Source organism: Ambystoma mexicanum, chromosome 1q (assembly GCF_040938575.1).
Source record: "Ambystoma mexicanum isolate Mex_15411 chromosome 1q, UKY_AmexF1_1, whole genome shotgun sequence".
NCBI lineage: Eukaryota > Metazoa > Chordata > Amphibia > Caudata > Ambystomatidae > Ambystoma > Ambystoma mexicanum.
Genome location: NC_090922.1, coordinates 593006215 through 593025526, shown reverse-complemented (window position 1 = coordinate 593025526; position 19312 = coordinate 593006215). Strand labels below are relative to the sequence as shown.

Below are 19312 nucleotides of genomic sequence, written 5' to 3'. Positions count from 1 at the left end.
GGGTGCAAGCCAACAGCTGAAAAGCAGGCTTTGCGCTTTCATTTGCTCTGTTTCTTTTTTTTTTTAACCAGCATAGGTAACCCTGCACTTGGCAGGGCTTCAAAAAATTGAGTGAAACTCTTTAATGTTCCTCTCCACGGAAATCTTTAGTAAAATGTTATTTATTTTGGTTTTAACATTCAAGCCATACAGTGAAAAAATTCATATCAATCACAAACTTTTACAAAAACATACATAATCAGAAATTTAAAAAAACACAACAAATCACATTCAAAGGAAAACATCATCGATGGAGTTAATGTCCCATTTTGAGAAAACTTTTGTCTCGTCTCCATTTCTGGCTTCCAGCAAAATACAGTCTCTGATCCGTGAAACCAGTAAACGAACAAAATTATCAACAGCACAATCACATTTGTGCCACAGATGTTGACACCTCAGGATCCACAACACCTCCTTCACCGCACTGATGATCTGCCAAGCACAGCGGTCTTTAACCCCCACACTGTGATGCCTAGGTCCGTACAACACATCTGCTTCGTTCATATTAGACACATCCATAAACTTGGCCAAAAAAATGGAAACTCTTTTCCAAGCCTGGATTGCAAAATCACACTCCACCAGAATGTGCTTAGGTGTTTCAACCCCCGTGCAGCCCGCCCTGGAACAGTGGTTTACCATGGACAGACGTCGCCTGAACATAAAAGCCCTGCAAGGTAAACATTCCCGAACCACCATCCATGCCACGTCTTTCTGCCCGTTGGACAATTGTTTACTGGACAGGTTACCCCAAATTGTACGTGAAATTGGGGCAGAGAACGATGAAACCAGTTGAACTGGGACAGAGTCCAGAACAAAACATGAAATAGCTTTCGCATTCCAAAGTTCGAGTGGTAGATCATGTAGTTTGAATTTCACAATGAAATCATAAGCTTTTTTGTACAGCATTGGGCAATCCCACGAGAATGGGACAGTATTTGTGTGAGTGAGCATACCCATCCTTCTCATAAACCTCCCAAAATAAAACCTAGCAAAAAAACCATAGGGTGAAGAAAGGGAAACAATCTCCTTCACAATGCGTGCCACAAACATTGACATAGCAGTGAAAAGAAAATCAGGAACCCCCTTCCCTCCCTTCTCAACAGGCAACATCAAAACCACCCTTGAGGCCCTCTCCACCTTACTACCCCAAAAAAACACAAACATCAAACGATTTACAGCCTTGCATGTCGTCCTGTCCGGGGGGAACACATTTGCAACAAACAATAACGTGGGTAAAATAATAGATTTCAAAATCAAAATCTTCCCAGACATGGTGAGTTGTCGACTTGACCACATATCCAATTTTCGTTTAACTTTCCCCACTACCTCCAACCAACTCTTAATTCCACTAACATTCCTATCAAAAATTATACCCAACACCTTCACCTGATCCACTCGCACACTCACCACATTCCGAATGATACTTGTGTCCCGCCATGGGCCAATGCAAAAAGCCTCACTCTTGTCTGCATTAATCTTAGAGCCTGAAGCCTGCCCATAGCTATTTGCCACCTTCATGGCCTCCAAAACCGATGGCGTGTCGCTGCACACAATGGACACATCGTCCATGTATGCCAATGCTTTTACTTCTACCTGCCCTCCACCCGGAACAAAACAACCAGCAATACGCTGATTACTTCTTACTGCTCTCAAAAAAGGTTCTAAGCACAGTACGTATAACAACGCTGACAGGGGGCATCCCTGTCTTACCCCAGATCTTACAGCTAATGGGTCTGAGGCAAAGCCGTTCACCATAACTCTACTTACCATGTCTGCATAAAACACTTTCAGCCAACCAACAAAAATGTCGCTCATTCCCATCGCTCGCAAGACACGCCACATATACTTGTGATTAACACGATCATATGCTTTTTCCTGATCCAAGCTCACAATGGTCAATGGAAAATTCCTTTCTTTAGCGTAAAAACATACGTCTCTCAAAATGAGTAGATTGTCTGTGACAGACCTTGTAGGAACACCACACCCTTGACCTGGATGTACCAAAGCACCAATCACCTTCTGAAGACGAAACATCAAAACCTTTGCTAAGACCTTATAATCAGCATTAAGGAGAGTGATAGGCCTCCAATTTTTTAGATCAATTCTCTCTCCTTTATTCTTGTAAAGCAAAGAAATCACCCCATCTCTCATACTCTCACTCAATGTTTTATCTCTCAGACATTCTGCAAACACCTCTACCATATCAGCCTTCACCAGATCCCAAAAAACCCTAAAAAACTCAATAGGCAACCCATCAGATCCAGGAGACTTCCCTAACTGAAAAGAGAAAACAGACCTCTCAACTTCATCCAGTGTTAGGCCACCTTCAAGGGCTTGCAGTTGTGTGTCTGTCAAAGGCCTATCTAAATAATGTAAAAACCCATCACCAACATCCACATCCACCTCTTGCTCTTCATAAAGTGCCTCATAGAAATCTCTAACAGTAGCTCTCAATCGTGCCTGATCAGTCACCACATTCCCAACAGCGTCCTTAATAGCAGACATTCTTTCTTTCTTCTTCCCCAACTTCTTAAAGAAATACCTGCTACAGGTTTCATTTTCATCCAAATGCTGAAGTCGACTTTGGAAAACAACTTTCTTTTCCTCTTCTCCATAATCCTCTTGTAGCACATCTTTCACCAGCTGCACATCCTCTTGTACAGGAAAACCCATATCCTGTAAGTGGACTAGATTCTGCAGCCTTCTTTGCAAACCCACAATTCTCTTCTTCTTTTCCCCGGCCACCCTCCTCCCTACTGCCATAAAGAAACCCCTAGCACGATGTTTCACCATATCCCACCATTCACCCAATGTACTGAAGCACACCTTCAAACTCTGCCATTCTCTATAACGATTAGTGAAACTTGACGTCACCGTAACATCATCAAGCAAGGAACAATTCAATTTCCACTTCCCAGGACCCTTAGGCTGAACCCCTGGAAGTTCAACAGTCAAATCCAGTCTTTTGTGATCCGAAAAAAAAACAGGTGTTAAAACAAAGGTTAACGGTTTAACTGCCCTTGAAGTAAACAAATAATCCAGTCTGGCAAAAGAAGAGCCAGAAGCATTAAACCATGTGTAATCTGCTCTACCACGTTTCAGCGTGAGACCCGTGTCTACAAGAGATGTATCTTTCAACAGGCCTTTCAACACTCTACTCGATTCATCCAGTATACCTCTTCTACTATCCAGAGGTCTCATGATGCAGTTAAAATCACCACCTAAAACAACATGCCTGTCTGTCACTAGCAATACGCGCAGTCTTGCAAAAAGCGATTTCCTGCCGTGACACGTAGTAGGAGCATACACATTAATGAGTCTCAACTTACAGTCATGCAAGTCAGCATCAACACACAAAAGGCGTCCAGGTTCAGCCTCCATGACAGAAATGACCTCAAAATCGTGTCCAGTCATAAGGATCCCCACTCCTGCAGCTCTTTCTACATTTGACCCCGACCAATAAGAGTTGCCAGCAGTCCATTGATCTTTCAAGTACTTGTAATTTCTCATAAAAGGGATCCCACATTCTTGTAAGAAGAGGACATCAGATTTGACCCCCTTTAGACCACCAAAAACAGCACGCTGTTTCTGCACTGAACACATACTGCGCACATTGACCGATGAAACTGTCAAAGCCATCAAGGATAACAATGTGGACCACAAAAAAAACTTATCCATCATTAATGGCATTTTTGAGGCGATCTTTCTTCCTTTCACTACCCCTCCGTCTTGGTTTCGGGAGGCTCACTAAAGGGTCTCCTTCAGAGCTCAAAACCGGCAAATCCTTCAGTTGCACTCCCACATCCAATGTACCACACTCTTCCTGTTGCACACCATCTCGCACCAAAAGGGCTTGCTCATGAGGATAAGAGGTAGCTTCATCTGTACTTTCATACAGCAGTAGAGGCGTTGAAAAAGGTGTCTCTGCAACCCCTTCATCAATATTCTGTGTCTCTCCTGATTTGAACACCTCACTCGACTCTGGAACATTATCTTCCTTATTGCTCCGGGCTGAGCCTGGCTCACACTCCTTTACCAACTCCAAAGACAAGTCTGAGATCCCCAGACCAGAGGGTGGCTCCACTTCAAATTCACTGCTAGAAGCAGCAGGTTTCCCCGAGGCTTCCGATATCAGCGATTCACTACCAGAAGTCAGGGTTTGTAGTGCCATAGCTTGTTTCTTATGTAAACCTTGTTCACCTACTTGGTCCAAAAGTTTACGCTTATTCCATGCTGGAAGCCTGCCAGCCCTTGTATCAGGCACAACTTCTATTTCATCATCGCTGACGTCTTGTACCAAAAGTTGCATTTCTTTCTCAGAGCTGTATTCCTCTGGAGCGTCCACCTCAATAGAGTCACAATGCTCTTCCTCTTCCACCCTTCCTTCTTCTTCCTGAGGCTGGGTTTTCTTTTTCATAATGTTCGCATATGATAACGGGCACGTATTGTACACATGACCCCTCTCACCGCACAGAAAACATGCTCTCTGAAGTTTGCAACGGTTAGTTTCATGGTCAGCGCCGCAGTTCTTACATTGCACCTTCTGGCATGCCACTGCTAGGTGGCCCATTTCCCCGCAGTTCCTGCAGAGCTTTGGCATTCCGTGATACATGACATCACCTCGGTTGTTGCCCAACATCACAATGCTCGGAAGATGACGCACTCCATGGACACCTTGCGGATCAGCTTGCAACTTAACCAGCCATTTTCTTGCTCCAGTCCATATGGTGTCGTCATCCAGCACTCTTCTGCATGCAGAGACCACAGTGCAATGTCTCTTCAGCCAGGTTTCAATGTCATGCTCTGAGATGGATTCGTTGTAGAATTGCACAGTCACCACCTTCACTTCACGGTCAGACAAGGGCTCCACAGTAAATCTGCGCATAGGGTCCATTCCCTTAGCTTCTTCATACTTCCTCCAGAAGTTCTGCAAACAGGCAGCATCCTTGAAACTCACATCAAAGTTTTCATTCTTTCCAGGCAGCTTTACCAAGCAATTCAGCTCTGCAGGGGTCACTCCTAGCGTCTTCTGGATAATGATCCGGCTGAAGTCCAGTCTCGTCATAAAAGACAGGTCCGAGGCTCCCATCAAACAAAAGCGAACAACATGATGTCTTCTGGTCCCAGGTCTCAGCAGAGAGGTCATGATGATAGAGGCTTCTCGAACCGGAAAGAAGGGGGCACTGCACAATGCAGGCCCCCTAGACTGCAGCAGCTCCTCCTCCTCGCCAGACAGCTCTTCTCCACGGAAATCTTCAGCGAAAGATTTATTCGGTTTGAAGAGAAACCAGAGTATGCGCTCTAGTGGCCCCGACTGCGGCCGCAAAAAATGCAACACCTCACTAGCTCAGGGTGACTTAGTGAAGCAGTGCACACGATGACGCTTTTTGAGATGAAGCGAATGGAGAATGCTATCGGGCTCCGAACCCGTGGCAGAATGACTTTATTTGCAAGCAATCCCATCCAAAGTCATGAAACCTGGCAGGGGATTGTGGGTATGCAAATTTCTCCAGACCGCAGGCCATGTGACATTGGCCAAAAGGCAGGCAGAGTCTGCCTTTGCCTGAGGACTCCCCTCGTTTACATAAGGTCTAGGGCTTCTGGGAGGCAGGCGTGAGATTTTCTTTTGGGCCCCAGAGATGGGGCTCCTCCCCCAGGATGTTGAAGAAGCAGCCCGCTCTCTCCTTTCTCAGGACACAGGGGTAATTTTCCGCCCTCACCCTGTCTTGCACGGGTGCTGGGCCTCCTGGGCTGCCAGCGGGCAAAGGACGGCGTTTGTCAGGCGTTCGTCAGCCGATCGGGGCCCGGGCCCAAACCCCTGCCCACTGGGGCCATATCCTCCTGGATGCTAGCTTGGAGCCAGCCTCTGCTGGCTCACCAGCAGGTGGCGACAGCAGCAAGCATTAGCTAAAGGCTCCCCCCTCTGGCTACCACTGCAAGGCATCAGCCTGGCTGTGCTGCGAGGACCCCTGCAAAGGCTGACTGACAGCTGGGGGGTGCAAGCCAACAGCTGAAAAGCAGGCTTTGCGCTTTCATTTGCTCTGTTTCTTTTTTTTTTTAACCAGCATAGGTAACCCTGCACTTGGCAGGGCTTCAAAAAATTGAGTGAAACTCTTTAATGTTCCTCTCCACGGAAATCTTTAGTAAAAGGCGAAAGATTTATTCGGTTTGAAGAGAAACCAGAGTATGCGCTCTAGTGGCCCCGACTGCGGCCGCAAAAAATGCAACACCTCACTAGCTCAGGGTGACTTAGTGAAGCAGTGCACACGATGACGCTTTTTGAGATGAAGCGAATGGAGAATGCTATCGGGCTCCGAACCCGTGGCAGAATGACTTTATTTGCAAGCAATCCCATCCAAAGTCATGAAACCTGGCAGGGGATTGTGGGTATGCAAATTTCTCCAGACCGCAGGCCATGTGACATTGGCCAAAAGGCAGGCAGAGTCTGCCTTTGCCTGAGGACTCCCCTCGTTTACATAAGGTCTAGGGCTTCTGGGAGGCAGGCGTGAGATTTTCTTTTGGGCCCCAGAGATGGGGCTCCTCCCCCAGGATGTTGAAGAAGCAGCCCGCTCTCTCCTTTCTCAGGACACAGGGGTCATTTTCCGCCCTCACCCCGTCTTGCACGGGTGCTGGGCCTCCTGGGCTGCCAGCGGGCAAAGGACGGCGTTTGTCAGGCGTTCGTCAGCCGATCGGGGCCCGGGCCCAAACCCCTGCCCACTGGGGCCATATCCTCCTGGATGCTAGCTTGGAGCCAGCCTCTGCTGGCTCACCAGCAGGTGGCGACAGCAGCAAGCATTAGCTAAAGGCTCCCCCCTCTGGCTACCACTGCAAGGCATCAGCCTGGCTGTGCTGCGAGGACCCCTGCAAAGGCTGACTGACAGCTGGGGGGTGCAAGCCAACAGCTGAAAAGCAGGCTTTGCGCTTTCATTTGCTCTGTTTCTTTTTAACCAGCATAGGTAACCCTGCACTTGGCAGGGCTTCAAAAAATTGAGTGAAACTCTTTAATGTTCCTCTCCACGGAAATCTTTAGTAAAAGGCGAAAGATTTATTCGGTTTGAAGAGAAACCAGAGTATGCGCTCTAGTGGCCCCGACTGCGGCCGCAAAAAATGCAACACCTCACTAGCTCAGGGTGACTTAGTGAAGCAGTGCACACGATGACGCTTTTTGAGATGAAGCGAATGGAGAATGCTATCGGGCTCCGAACCCGTGGCAGAATGACTTTATTTGCAAGCAATCCCATCCAAAGTCATGAAACCTGGCAGGGGATTGTGGGTATGCAAATTTCTCCAGACCGCAGGCCATGTGACATTGGCCAAAAGGCAGGCAGAGTCTGCCTTTGCCTGAGGACTCCCCTCGTTTACATAAGGTCTAGGGCTTCTGGGAGGCAGGCGTGAGATTTTCTTTTGGGCCCCAGAGATGGGGCTCCTCCCCCAGGATGTTGAAAAAGCAGCCCGCTCTCTCCTTTCTCAGGACACAGGGGTCATTTTCCGCCCTCACCCTGTCTTGCACGGGTGCTGGGCCTCCTGGGCTGCCAGGTTCTTTTGCCCGCCAGGGCAAAGCCCGCCGGGCAAAGGACGGCGTTTGTCAGGCGTTTGTCAGGCGATCGGGGCCCGGGCCCAAACCCCTGCCCACTGGGGCCATATCCTCCTGGATGCTAGCTTGGAGCCAGCCTCTGCTGGCTCACCAGCAGGTGGCGACAGCAGCAAGCATTAGCTAAAGGCTCCCCCCTCTGGCTACCACTGCAAGGCATCAGCCTGGCTGTGCTGCGAGGACCCCTGCAAAGGCTGACTGACAGCTGGGGGGTGCAAGCCAACAGCTGAAAAGCAGGCTTTGCGCTTTCATTTGCTCTGTTTCTTTTTTTTTATAACCAGCATAGGTAACCCTGCACTTGGCAGGGCTTCAAAAAATTGAGTGAAACTCTTTAATGTTCCTCTCCACGGAAATCTTTAGTAAAAGGCGAAAGATTTATTCGGTTTGAAGAGAAACCAGAGTATGCGCTCTAGTGGCCCCGACTGCGGCCGCAAAAAATGCAACACCTCACTAGCTCAGGGTGACTTAGTGAAGCAGTGCACACGATGACGCTTTTTGAGATGAAGCGAATGGAGAATGCTATCGGGCTCCGAACCCGTGGCAGAATGACTTTATTTGCAAGCAATCCCATCCAAAGTCATGAAACCTGGCAGGGGATTGTGGGTATGCAAATTTCTCCAGACCGCAGGCCATGTGACATTGGCCAAAAGGCAGGCAGAGTCTGCTTTTGCTTGAGGACTCCCCTCGTTTACATAAGGTCTAGGGCTTCTGGGAGGCAGGCGTGAGATTTTCTTTTGGGCCCCAGAGATGGGGCTCCTCCCCCAGGATGTTGAAGAAGCAGCCCGCTCTCTCCTTTCTCAGGACACAGGGGTCATTTTCCGCCCTCACCCTGTCTTGCACGGGTGCTGGGCCTCCTGGGCTGCCAGCGGGCAAAGGACGGCGTTTGTCAGGCGTTCGTCAGCCGATCGGGGCCCGGGCCCAAACCCCTGCCCACTGGGGCCATATCCTCCTGGATGCTAGCTTGGAGCCAGCCTCTGCTGGCTCACCAGCAGGTGGCGACAGCAGCAAGCATTAGCTAAAGGCTCCCCCCTCTGGCTACCACTGCAAGGCATCAGCCTGGCTGTGCTGCAAGGACCCCTGCAAAGGCTGACTGACAGCTGGGGGGTGCAAGCCAACAGCTGAAAAGCAGGCTTTGCGCTTTCATTTGCTCTGTTTCTTTTTTTTTTTAACCAGCATAGGTAACCCTGCACTTGGCAGGGCTTCAAAAAATTGAGTGAAACTCTTTAATGTTCCTCTCCACGGAAATCTTTAGTAAAAGGCGAAAGATTTATTCGGTTTGAAGAGAAACAAGAGTATGCGCTCTAGTGGCCCCGACTGCGGCCGCAAAAAATGCAACACCTCACTAGCTCAGGGTGACTTAGTGAAGCAGTGCACACGATGACGCTTTTTGAGATGAAGCGAATGGAGAATGCTATCGGGCTCCGAACCCGTGGCAGAATGACTTTATTTGCAAGCAATCCCATCCAAAGTCATGAAACCTGGCAGGGGATTGTGGGTATGCAAATTTCTCCAGACCGCAGGCCATGTGACATTGGCCAAAAGGCAGGCAGAGTCTGCCTTTGCCTGAGGACTCCCCTCGTTTACATAAGGTCTAGGGCTTCTGGGAGGCAGGCGTGAGATTTTCTTTTGGGCCCCAGAGATGGGGCTCCTCCCCCAGGATGTTGAAGAAGCAGCCCGCTCTCTCCTTTCTCAGGACACAGGGGTCATTTTCCCCCCTCACCCTGTCTTGCACGGGTGCTGGGCCTCCTGGGCTGCCAGCGGGCAAAGGACGGCGTTTGTCAGGCGTTCGTCAGCCGATCGGGGCCCGGGCCCAAACCCCTGCCCACTGGGGCCATATCCTCCTGGATGCTAGCTTGGAGCCAGCCTCTGCTGGCTCACCAGCAGGTGGCGACAGCAGCAAGCATTAGCTAAAGGCTCCCCCCTCTGGCTACCACTGCAAGGCATCAGCCTGGCTGTGCTGCGAGGACCCCTGCAAAGGCTGACTGACAGCTGGGGGGTGCAAGCCAACAGCTGAAAAGCAGGCTTTGCGCTTTCATTTGCTCTGTTTCTTTTTAACCAGCATAGGTAACCCTGCACTTGGCAGGGCTTCAAAAAATTGAGTGAAACTCTTTAATGTTCCTCTCCACGGAAATCTTTAGTAAAAGGCGAAAGATTTATTCGGTTTGAAGAGAAACCAGAGTATGCGCTCTAGTGGCCCCGACTGCGGCCGCAAAAAATGCAACACCTCACTAGCTCAGGGTGACTTAGTGAAGCAGTGCACACGATGACGCTTTTTGAGATGAAGCGAATGGAGAATGCTATCGGGCTCCGAACCCGTGGCAGAATGACTTTATTTGCAAGCAATCCCATCCAAAGTCATGAAACCTGGCAGGGGATTGTGGGTATGCAAATTTCTCCAGACCGCAGGCCATGTGACATTGGCCAAAAGGCAGGCAGAGTCTGCCTTTGCCTGAGGACTCCCCTCGTTTACATAAGGTCTAGGGCTTCTGGGAGGCAGGCGTGAGATTTTCTTTTGGGCCCCAGAGATGGGGCTCCTCCCCCAGGATGTTGAAAAAGCAGCCCGCTCTCTCCTTTCTCAGGACACAGGGGTCATTTTCCGCCCTCACCCTGTCTTGCACGGGTGCTGGGCCTCCTGGGCTGCCAGGTTCTTTTGCCCGCCAGGGCAAAGCCCGCCGGGCAAAGGACGGCGTTTGTCAGGCGTTTGTCAGGCGATCGGGGCCCGGGCCCAAACCCCTGCCCACTGGGGCCATATCCTCCTGGATGCTAGCTTGGAGCCAGCCTCTGCTGGCTCACCAGCAGGTGGCGACAGCAGCAAGCATTAGCTAAAGGCTCCCCCCTCTGGCTACCACTGCAAGGCATCAGCCTGGCTGTGCTGCGAGGACCCCTGCAAAGGCTGACTGACAGCTGGGGGGTGCAAGCCAACAGCTGAAAAGCAGGCTTTGCGCTTTCATTTGCTCTGTTTCTTTTTTTTTTTTAACCAGCATAGGTAACCCTGCACTTGGCAGGGCTTCAAAAAATTGAGTGAAACTCTTTAATGTTCCTCTCCACGGAAATCTTTAGTAAAAGGCGAAAGATTTATTCGGTTTGAAGAGAAACCAGAGTATGCGCTCTAGTGGCCCCGACTGCGGCCGCAAAAAATGCAACACCTCACTAGCTCAGGGTGACTTAGTGAAGCAGTGCACACGATGACGCTTTTTGAGATGAAGCGAATGGAGAATGCTATCGGGCTCCGAACCCGTGGCAGAATGACTTTATTTGCAAGCAATCCCATCCAAAGTCATGAAACCTGGCAGGGGATTGTGGGTATGCAAATTTCTCCAGACCGCAGGCCATGTGACATTGGCCAAAAGGCAGGCAGAGTCTGCCTTTGCCTGAGGACTCCCCTCGTTTACATAAGGTCTAGGGCTTCTGGGAGGCAGGCGTGAGATTTTCTTTTGGGCCCCAGAGATGGGGCTCCTCCCCCAGGATGTTGAAAAAGCAGCCCACTCTCTCCTTTCTCAGGACACAGGGGTCATTTTCCGCCCTCACCCTGTCTTGCACGGGTGCTGGGCCTCCTGGGCTGCCAGGTTCTTTTGCCCGCCAGGGCAAAGCCCGCCGGGCAAAGGACGGCGTTTGTCAGGCGTTCGTCAGCCGATCGGGGCCCGGGCCCAAACCCCTGCCCACTGGGGCCATATCCTCCTGGATGCTAGCTTGGAGCCAGCCTCTGCTGGCTCACCAGCAGGTGGCGACAGCAGCAAGCATTAGCTAAAGGCTCCCCCCTCTGGCTACCACTGCAAGGCATCAGCCTGGCTGTGCTGCGAGGACCCCTGCAAAGGCTGACTGACAGCTGGGGGGTGCAAGCCAACAGCTGAAAAGCAGGCTTTGCGCTTTCATTTGCTCTGTTTCTTTTTAACCAGCATAGGTAACCCTGCACTTGGCAGGGCTTCAAAACATTGAGTGAAACTCTTTAATGTTCCTCTCCACGGAAATCTTTAGTAAAAGGCGAAAGATTTATTCGGTTTGAAGAGAAACCAGAGTATGCGCTCTAGTGGCCCCGACTGCGGCCGCAAAAAATGCAACACCTCACTAGCTCAGGGTGACTTAGTGAAGCAGTGCACACGATGACGCTTTTTGAGATGAAGCGAATGGAGAATGCCATCGGGCTCCGAACCCGTGGCAGAATGACTTTATTTGCAAGCAATCCCATCCAAAGTCATGAAACCTGGCAGGGGATTGTGGGTATGCAAATTTCTCCAGACCGCAGGCCATGTAACATTGGCCAAAAGGCAGGCAGAGTCTGCTTTTGCTTGAGGACTCCCCTCGTTTACATAAGGTCTAGGGCTTCTGGGAGGCAGGCGTGAGATTTTCTTTTGGGCCCCAGAGATGGGGCTCCTCCCCCAGGATGTTGAAGAAGCAGCCCGCTCTCTCCTTTCTCAGGACACAGGGGTCATTTTCCGCCCTCACCCTGTCTTGCACGGGTGCTGGGCCTCCTGGGCTGCCAGCGGGCAAAGGACGGCGTTTGTCAGGCGTTCGTCAGCCGATCGGGGCCCGGGCCCAAACCCCTGCCCACTGGGGCCATATCCTCCTGGATGCTAGCTTGGAGCCAGCCTCTGCTGGCTCACCAGCAGGTGGCGACAGCAGCAAGCATTAGCTAAAGGCTCCCCCCTCTGGCTACCACTGCAAGGCATCAGCCTGGCTGTGCTGCAAGGACCCCTGCAAAGGCTGACTGACAGCTGGGGGGTGCAAGCCAACAGCTGAAAAGCAGGCTTTGCGCTTTCATTTGCTCTGTTTCTTTTTTTTTTTAACCAGCATAGGTAACCCTGCACTTGGCAGGGCTTCAAAAAATTGAGTGAAACTCTTTAATGTTCCTCTCCACGGAAATCTTTAGTAAAAGGCGAAAGATTTATTCGGTTTGAAGAGAAACCAGAGTATGCGCTCTAGTGGCCCCGACTGCGGCCGCAAAAAATGCAACACCTCACTAGCTCAGGGTGACTTAGTGAAGCAGTGCACACGATGACGCTTTTTGAGATGAAGCGAATGGAGAATGCTATCGGGCTCCGAACCCGTGGCAGAATGACTTTATTTGCAAGCAATCCCATCCAAAGTCATGAAACCTGGCAGGGGATTGTGGGTATGCAAATTTCTCCAGACCGCAGGCCATGTGACATTGGCCAAAAGGCAGGCAGAGTCTGCCTTTGCCTGAGGACTCCCCTCGTTTACATAAGGTCTAGGGCTTCTGGGAGGCAGGCGTGAGATTTTCTTTTGGGCCCCAGAGATGGGGCTCCTCCCCCAGGATGTTGAAAAAGCAGCCCGCTCTCTCCTTTCTCAGGACACAGGGGTCATTTTCCGCCCTCACCCTGTCTTGCACGGGTGCTGGGCCTCCTGGGCTGCCAGCGGGCAAAGGACGGCGTTTGTCAGGCGTTCGTCAGCCGATCGGGGCCCGGGCCCAAACCCCTGCCCACTGGGGCCATATCCTCCTGGATGCTAGCTTGGAGCCAGCCTCTGCTGGCTCACCAGCAGGTGGCGACAGCAGCAAGCATTAGCTAAAGGCTCCCCCCTCTGGCTACCACTGCAAAGCATCAGCCTGGCTGTGCTGCGAGGACCCCTGCAAAGGCTGACTGACAGCTGGGGGGTGCAAGCCAACAGCTGAAAAGCAGGCTTTGCGCTTTCATTTGCTCTGTTTCTTTTTTTTTTTAACCAGCATAGGTAACCCTGCACTTGGCAGGGCTTCAAAAAATTGAGTGAAACTCTTTAATGTTCCTCTCCACGGAAATCTTTAGTAAAAGGCGAAAGATTTATTCGGTTTGAAGAGAAACCAGAGTATGCGCTCTAGTGGCCCCGACTGCGGCCGCAAAAAATGCAACACCTCACTAGCTCAGGGTGACTTAGTGAAGCAGTGCACACGATGACGCTTTTTGAGATGAAGCGAATGGAGAATGCTATCGGGCTCCGAACCCGTGGCAGAATGACTTTATTTGCAAGCAATCCCATCCAAAGTCATGAAACCTGGCAGGGGATTGTGGGTATGCAAATTTCTCCAGACCGCAGGCCATGTGACATTGGCCAAAAGGCAGGCAGAGTCTGCCTTTGCCTGAGGACTCCCCTCGTTTACATAAGGTCTAGGGCTTCTGGGAGGCAGGCGTGAGATTTTCTTTTGGGCCCCAGAGATGGGGCTCCTCCCCCAGGATGTTGAAAAAGCAGCCCGCTCTCTCCTTTCTCAGGACACAGGGGTCATTTTCCGCCCTCACCCTGTCTTGCACGGGTGCTGGGCCTCCTGGGCTGCCAGGTTCTTTTGCCCGCCAGGGCAAAGCCCGCCGGGCAAAGGACGGCGTTTGTCAGGCGTTCGTCAGCCGATCGGGGCCCGGGCCCAAACCCCTGCCCACTGGGGCCATATCCTCCTGGATGCTAGCTTGGAGCCAGCCTCTGCTGGCTCACCAACAGGTGGCAACAGCAGCAAGCATTAGCTAAAGGCTCCCCCCTCTGGCTACCACTGCAAGGCATCAGCCTGGCTGTGCTGCGAGGACCCCTGCAAAGGCTGACTGACAGCTGGGGGGTGCAAGCCAACAGCTGAAAAGCAGGCTTTGCGCTTTCATTTGCTCTGTTTCTTTTTTTTTTTAACCAGCATAGGTAACCCTGCACTTGGCAGGGCTTCAAAAAATTGAGTGAAACTCTTTAATGTTCCTCTCCACGGAAATCTTTAGTAAAAGGCGAAAGATTTATTCGGTTTGAAGAGAAACCAGAGTATGCGCTCTAGTGGCCCCGACTGCGGCCGCAAAAAATGCAACACCTCACTAGCTCAGGGTGACTTAGTGAAGCAGTGCACACGATGACGCTTTTTGAGATGAAGCGAATGGAGAATGCTATCGGGCTCCGAACCCGTGGCAGAATGACTTTATTTGCAAGCAATCCCATCCAAAGTCATGAAACCTGGCAGGGGATTGTGGGTATGCAAATTTCTCCAGACCGCAGGCCATGTGACATTGGCCAAAAGGCAGGCAGAGTCTGCCTTTGCCTGAGGACTCCCCTCGTTTACATAAGGTCTAGGGCTTCTGGGAGGCAGGCGTGAGATTTTCTTTTGGGCCCCAGAGATGGGGCTCCTCCCCCAGGATGTTGAAAAAGCAGCCCGCTCTCTCCTTTCTCAGGACACAGGGGTCATTTTCCGCCCTCACCCTGTCTTGCACGGGTGCTGGGCCTCCTGGGCTGCCAGGTTCTTTTGCCCGCCAGGGCAAAGCCCGCCGGGCAAAGGACGGCGTTTGTCAGGCGTTTGTCAGGCGATCGGGGCCCGGGCCCAAACCCCTGCCCACTGGGGCCATATCCTCCTGGATGCTAGCTTGGAGCCAGCCTCTGCTGGCTCACCAGCAGGTGGCGACAGCAGCAAGCATTAGCTAAAGGCTCCCCCCTCTGGCTACCACTGCAAGGCATCAGCCTGGCTGTGCTGCGAGGACCCCTGCAAAGGCTGACTGACAGCTGGGGGGTGCAAGCCAACAGCTGAAAAGCAGGCTTTGCGCTTTCATTTGCTCTGTTTCTTTTTTTTTTTTAACCAGCATAGGTAACCCTGCACTTGGCAGGGCTTCAAAAAATTGAGTGAAACTCTTTAATGTTCCTCTCCACGGAAATCTTTAGTAAAAGGCGAAAGATTTATTCGGTTTGAAGAGAAACCAGAGTATGCGCTCTAGTGGCCCCGACTGCGGCCGCAAAAAATGCAACACCTCACTAGCTCAGGGTGACTTAGTGAAGCAGTGCACACGATGACGCTTTTTGAGATGAAGCGAATGGAGAATGCTATCGGGCTCCGAACCCGTGGCAGAATGACTTTATTTGCAAGCAATCCCATCCAAAGTCATGAAACCTGGCAGGGGATTGTGGGTATGCAAATTTCTCCAGACCGCAGGCCATGTGACATTGGCCAAAAGGCAGGCAGAGTCTGCCTTTGCCTGAGGACTCCCCTCGTTTACATAAGGTCTAGGGCTTCTGGGAGGCAGGCGTGAGATTTTCTTTTGGGCCCCAGAGATGGGGCTCCTCCCCCAGGATGTTGAAAAAGCAGCCCGCTCTCTCCTTTCTCAGGACACAGGGGTCATTTTCCGCCCTCACCCTGTCTTGCACGGGTGCTGGGCCTCCTGGGCTGCCAGGTTCTTTTGCCCGCCAGGGCAAAGCCCGCCGGGCAAAGGACGGCGTTTGTCAGGCGTTTGTCAGCCGATCGGGGCCCGGGCCCAAACCCCTGCCCACTGGGGCCATATCCTCCTGGATGCTAGCTTGGAGCCAGCCTCTGCTGGCTCACCAGCAGGTGGCGACAGCAGCAAGCATTAGCTAAAGGCTCCCCCCTCTGGCTACCACTGCAAGGCATCAGCCTGGCTGTGCTGCAAGGACCCCTGCAAAGGCTGACTGACAGCTGGGGGGTGCAAGCCAACAGCTGAAAAGCAGGCTTTGCGCTTTCATTTGCTCTGTTTCTTTTTTTTTTTAACCAGCATAGGTAACCCTGCACTTGGCAGGGCTTCAAAAAATTGAGTGAAACTCTTTAATGTTCCTCTCCACGGAAATCTTTAGTAAAATGTTATTTATTTTGGTTTTAACATTCAAGCCATACAGTGAAAAAATTCATATCAATCACAAACTTTTACAAAAACATACATAATCAGAAATTTAAAAAAACACAACAAATCACATTCAAAGGAAAACATCATCGATGGAGTTAATGTCCCATTTTGAGAAAACTTTTGTCTCGTCTCCATTTCTGGCTTCCAGCAAAATACAGTCTCTGATCCGTGAAACCAGTAAACGAACAAAATTATCAACAGCACAATCACATTTGTGCCACAGATGTTGACACCTCAGGATCCACAACACCTCCTTCACCGCACTGATGATCTGCCAAGCACAGCGGTCTTTAACCCCCACACTGTGATGCCTAGGTCCGTACAACACATCTGCTTCGTTCATATTAGACACATCCATAAACTTGGCCAAAAAAATGGAAACTCTTTTCCAAGCCTGGATTGCAAAATCACACTCCACCAGAATGTGCTTAGGTGTTTCAACCCCCGTGCAGCCCGCCCTGGAACAGTGGTTTACCATGGACAGACGTCGCCTGAACATAAAAGCCCTGCAAGGTAAACATTCCCGAACCACCATCCATGCCACGTCTTTCTGCCCGTTGGACAATTGTTTACTGGACAGGTTACCCCAAATTGTACGTGAAATTGGGGCAGAGAACGATGAAACCAGTTGAACTGGGACAGAGTCCAGAACAAAACATGAAATAGCTTTCGCATTCCAAAGTTCGAGTGGTAGATCATGTAGTTTGAATTTCACAATGAAATCATAAGCTTTTTTGTACAGCATTGGGCAATCCCACGAGAATGGGACAGTATTTGTGTGAGTGAGCATACCCATCCTTCTCATAAACCTCCCAAAATAAAACCTAGCAAAAAAACCATAGGGTGAAGAAAGGGAAACAATCTCCTTCACAATGCGTGCCACAAACATTGACATAGCAGTGAAAAGAAAATCAGGAACCCCCTTCCCTCCCTTCTCAACAGGCAACATCAAAACCACCCTTGAGGCCCTCTCCACCTTACTACCCCAAAAAAACACAAACATCAAACGATTTACAGCCTTGCATGTCGTCCTGTCCGGGGGGAACACATTTGCAACAAACAATAACGTGGGTAAAATAATAGATTTCAAAATCAAAATCTTCCCAGACATGGTGAGTTGTCGACTTGACCACATATCCAATTTTCGTTTAACTTTCCCCACTACCTCCAACCAACTCTTAATTCCACTAACATTCCTATCAAAAATTATACCCAACACCTTCACCTGATCCACTCGCACACTCACCACATTCCGAATGATACTTGTGTCCCGCCATGGGCCAATGCAAAAAGCCTCACTCTTGTCTGCATTAATCTTAGAGCCTGAAGCCTGCCCATAGCTATTTGCCACCTTCATGGCCTCCAAAACCGATGGCGTGTCGCTGCACACAATGGACACATCGTCCATGTATGCCAATGCTTTTACTTCTACCTGCCCTCCACCCGGAACAAAACAACCAGCAATACGCTGATTACTTCTTACTGCTCTCAAAAAAGGTTCTAAGCACAGTACGTATAACAACGCTGACAGGGGGCATCCCTGTCTTACCCCAGATCTTACAGCTAATGGGTCTGAGGCAAAGCCGTTCACCATAACTCTACTTACCATGTCTGCATAAAACACTTTCAGCCAACCAACAAAAATGTCGCTCATTCCCATCGCTCGCAAGACACGCCACATATACTTGTGATTAACACGATCATATGCTTTTTCCTGATCCAAGCTCACAATGGTCAATGGAAAATTCCTTTCTTTAGCGTAAAAACATACGTCTCTCAAAATGAGTAGATTGTCTGTGACAGACCTTGTAGGAACACCACACCCTTGACCTGGATGTACCAAAGCACCAATCACCTTCTGAAGACGAAACATCAAAACCTTTGCTAAGACCTTATAATCAGCATTAAGGAGAGTGATAGGCCTCCAATTTTTTAGATCAATTCTCTCTCCTTTATTCTTGTAAAGCAAAGAAATCACCCCATCTCTCATACTCTCACTCAATGTTTTATCTCTCAGACATTCTGCAAACACCTCTACCATATCAGCCTTCACCAGATCCCAAAAAACCCTAAAAAACTCAATAGGCAACCCATCAGATCCAGGAGACTTCCCTAACTGAAAAGAGAAAACAGACCTCTCAACTTCATCCAGTGTTAGGCCACCTTCAAGGGCTTGCAGTTGTGTGTCTGTCAAAGGCCTATCTAAATAATGTAAAAACCCATCACCAACATCCACATCCACCTCTTGCTCTTCATAAAGTGCCTCATAGAAATCTCTAACAGTAGCTCTCAATCGTGCCTGATCAGTCACCACATTCCCAACAGCGTCCTTAATAGCAGACATTCTTTCTTTCTTCTTCCCCAACTTCTTAAAGAAATACCTGCTACAGGTTTCATTTTCATCCAAATGCTGAAGTCGACTTTGGAAAACAACTTTCTTTTCCTCTTCTCCATAATCCTCTTGTAGCACATCTTTCACCAGCTGCACATCCTCTTGTACAGGAAAACCCATATCCTGTAAGTGGACTAGATTCTGCAGCCTTCTTTGCAAACCCACAATTCTCTTCTTCTTTTCCCCGGCCACCCTCCTCCCTACTGCCATAAAGAAACCCCTAGCACGATGTTTCACCATATCCCACCATTCACCCAATGTACTGAAGCACACCTTCAAACTCTGCCATTCTCTATAACGATTAGTGAAACTTGACGTCACCGTAACATCATCAAGCAAGGAACAATTCAATTTCCACTTCCCAGGACCCTTAGGCTGAACCCCTGGAAGTTCAACAGTCAAATCCAGTCTTTTGTGATCCGAAAAAAAAACAGGTGTTAAAACAAAGGTTAACGGTTTAACTGCCCTTGAAGTAAACAAATAATCCAGTCTGGCAAAAGAAGAGCCAGAAGCATTAAACCATGTGTAATCTGCTCTACCACGTTTCAGCGTGAGACCCGTGTCTACAAGAGATGTATCTTTCAACAGGCCTTTCAACACTCTACTCGATTCATCCAGTATACCTCTTCTACTATCCAGAGGTCTCATGATGCAGTTAAAATCACCACCTAAAACAACATGCCTGTCTGTCACTAGCAATACGCGCAGTCTTGCAAA

General features: G+C 49.9%; 11 non-coding genes across 11 annotated transcripts; all 11 read right to left on the bottom strand.

The window, feature by feature from the left end:
* Window positions 1–6111: 6111 nt before the first annotated feature.
* LOC138564474 (U5 spliceosomal RNA) lies at window positions 6112–6227 on the bottom strand. Its single transcript, XR_011300422.1, has one exon. It is a non-coding gene; the product is annotated as a U5 spliceosomal RNA (small nuclear RNA).
* Window positions 6228–6997: 770 nt separating this feature from the next.
* Window positions 6998–7113, bottom strand: LOC138564473 (U5 spliceosomal RNA). Its single transcript, XR_011300421.1, has one exon. It is a non-coding gene; the product is annotated as a U5 spliceosomal RNA (small nuclear RNA).
* Window positions 7114–7918: 805 nt separating this feature from the next.
* LOC138564472 (U5 spliceosomal RNA) lies at window positions 7919–8034 on the bottom strand. Its single transcript, XR_011300420.1, has one exon. It is a non-coding gene; the product is annotated as a U5 spliceosomal RNA (small nuclear RNA).
* Window positions 8035–8810: 776 nt separating this feature from the next.
* On the bottom strand, window positions 8811–8926 carry LOC138564984 (U5 spliceosomal RNA). Its single transcript, XR_011300906.1, has one exon. It is a non-coding gene; the product is annotated as a U5 spliceosomal RNA (small nuclear RNA).
* Window positions 8927–9696: 770 nt separating this feature from the next.
* On the bottom strand, window positions 9697–9812 carry LOC138564471 (U5 spliceosomal RNA). The gene has a single exon (XR_011300419.1). It is a non-coding gene; the product is annotated as a U5 spliceosomal RNA (small nuclear RNA).
* Window positions 9813–10618: 806 nt separating this feature from the next.
* LOC138564469 (U5 spliceosomal RNA) lies at window positions 10619–10734 on the bottom strand. The gene has a single exon (XR_011300417.1). It is a non-coding gene; the product is annotated as a U5 spliceosomal RNA (small nuclear RNA).
* Window positions 10735–11533: 799 nt separating this feature from the next.
* On the bottom strand, window positions 11534–11649 carry LOC138565113 (U5 spliceosomal RNA). The gene has a single exon (XR_011301029.1). It is a non-coding gene; the product is annotated as a U5 spliceosomal RNA (small nuclear RNA).
* Window positions 11650–12425: 776 nt separating this feature from the next.
* Window positions 12426–12541, bottom strand: LOC138564468 (U5 spliceosomal RNA). Its single transcript, XR_011300416.1, has one exon. It is a non-coding gene; the product is annotated as a U5 spliceosomal RNA (small nuclear RNA).
* Window positions 12542–13317: 776 nt separating this feature from the next.
* Window positions 13318–13433, bottom strand: LOC138564467 (U5 spliceosomal RNA). Its single transcript, XR_011300415.1, has one exon. It is a non-coding gene; the product is annotated as a U5 spliceosomal RNA (small nuclear RNA).
* An 805-nt stretch (window positions 13434–14238) lies between these two features.
* LOC138564466 (U5 spliceosomal RNA) lies at window positions 14239–14354 on the bottom strand. Its single transcript, XR_011300414.1, has one exon. It is a non-coding gene; the product is annotated as a U5 spliceosomal RNA (small nuclear RNA).
* An 806-nt stretch (window positions 14355–15160) lies between these two features.
* Window positions 15161–15276, bottom strand: LOC138564465 (U5 spliceosomal RNA). Its single transcript, XR_011300413.1, has one exon. It is a non-coding gene; the product is annotated as a U5 spliceosomal RNA (small nuclear RNA).
* Between the last annotated feature and the right edge of the window lie 4036 nt (window positions 15277–19312).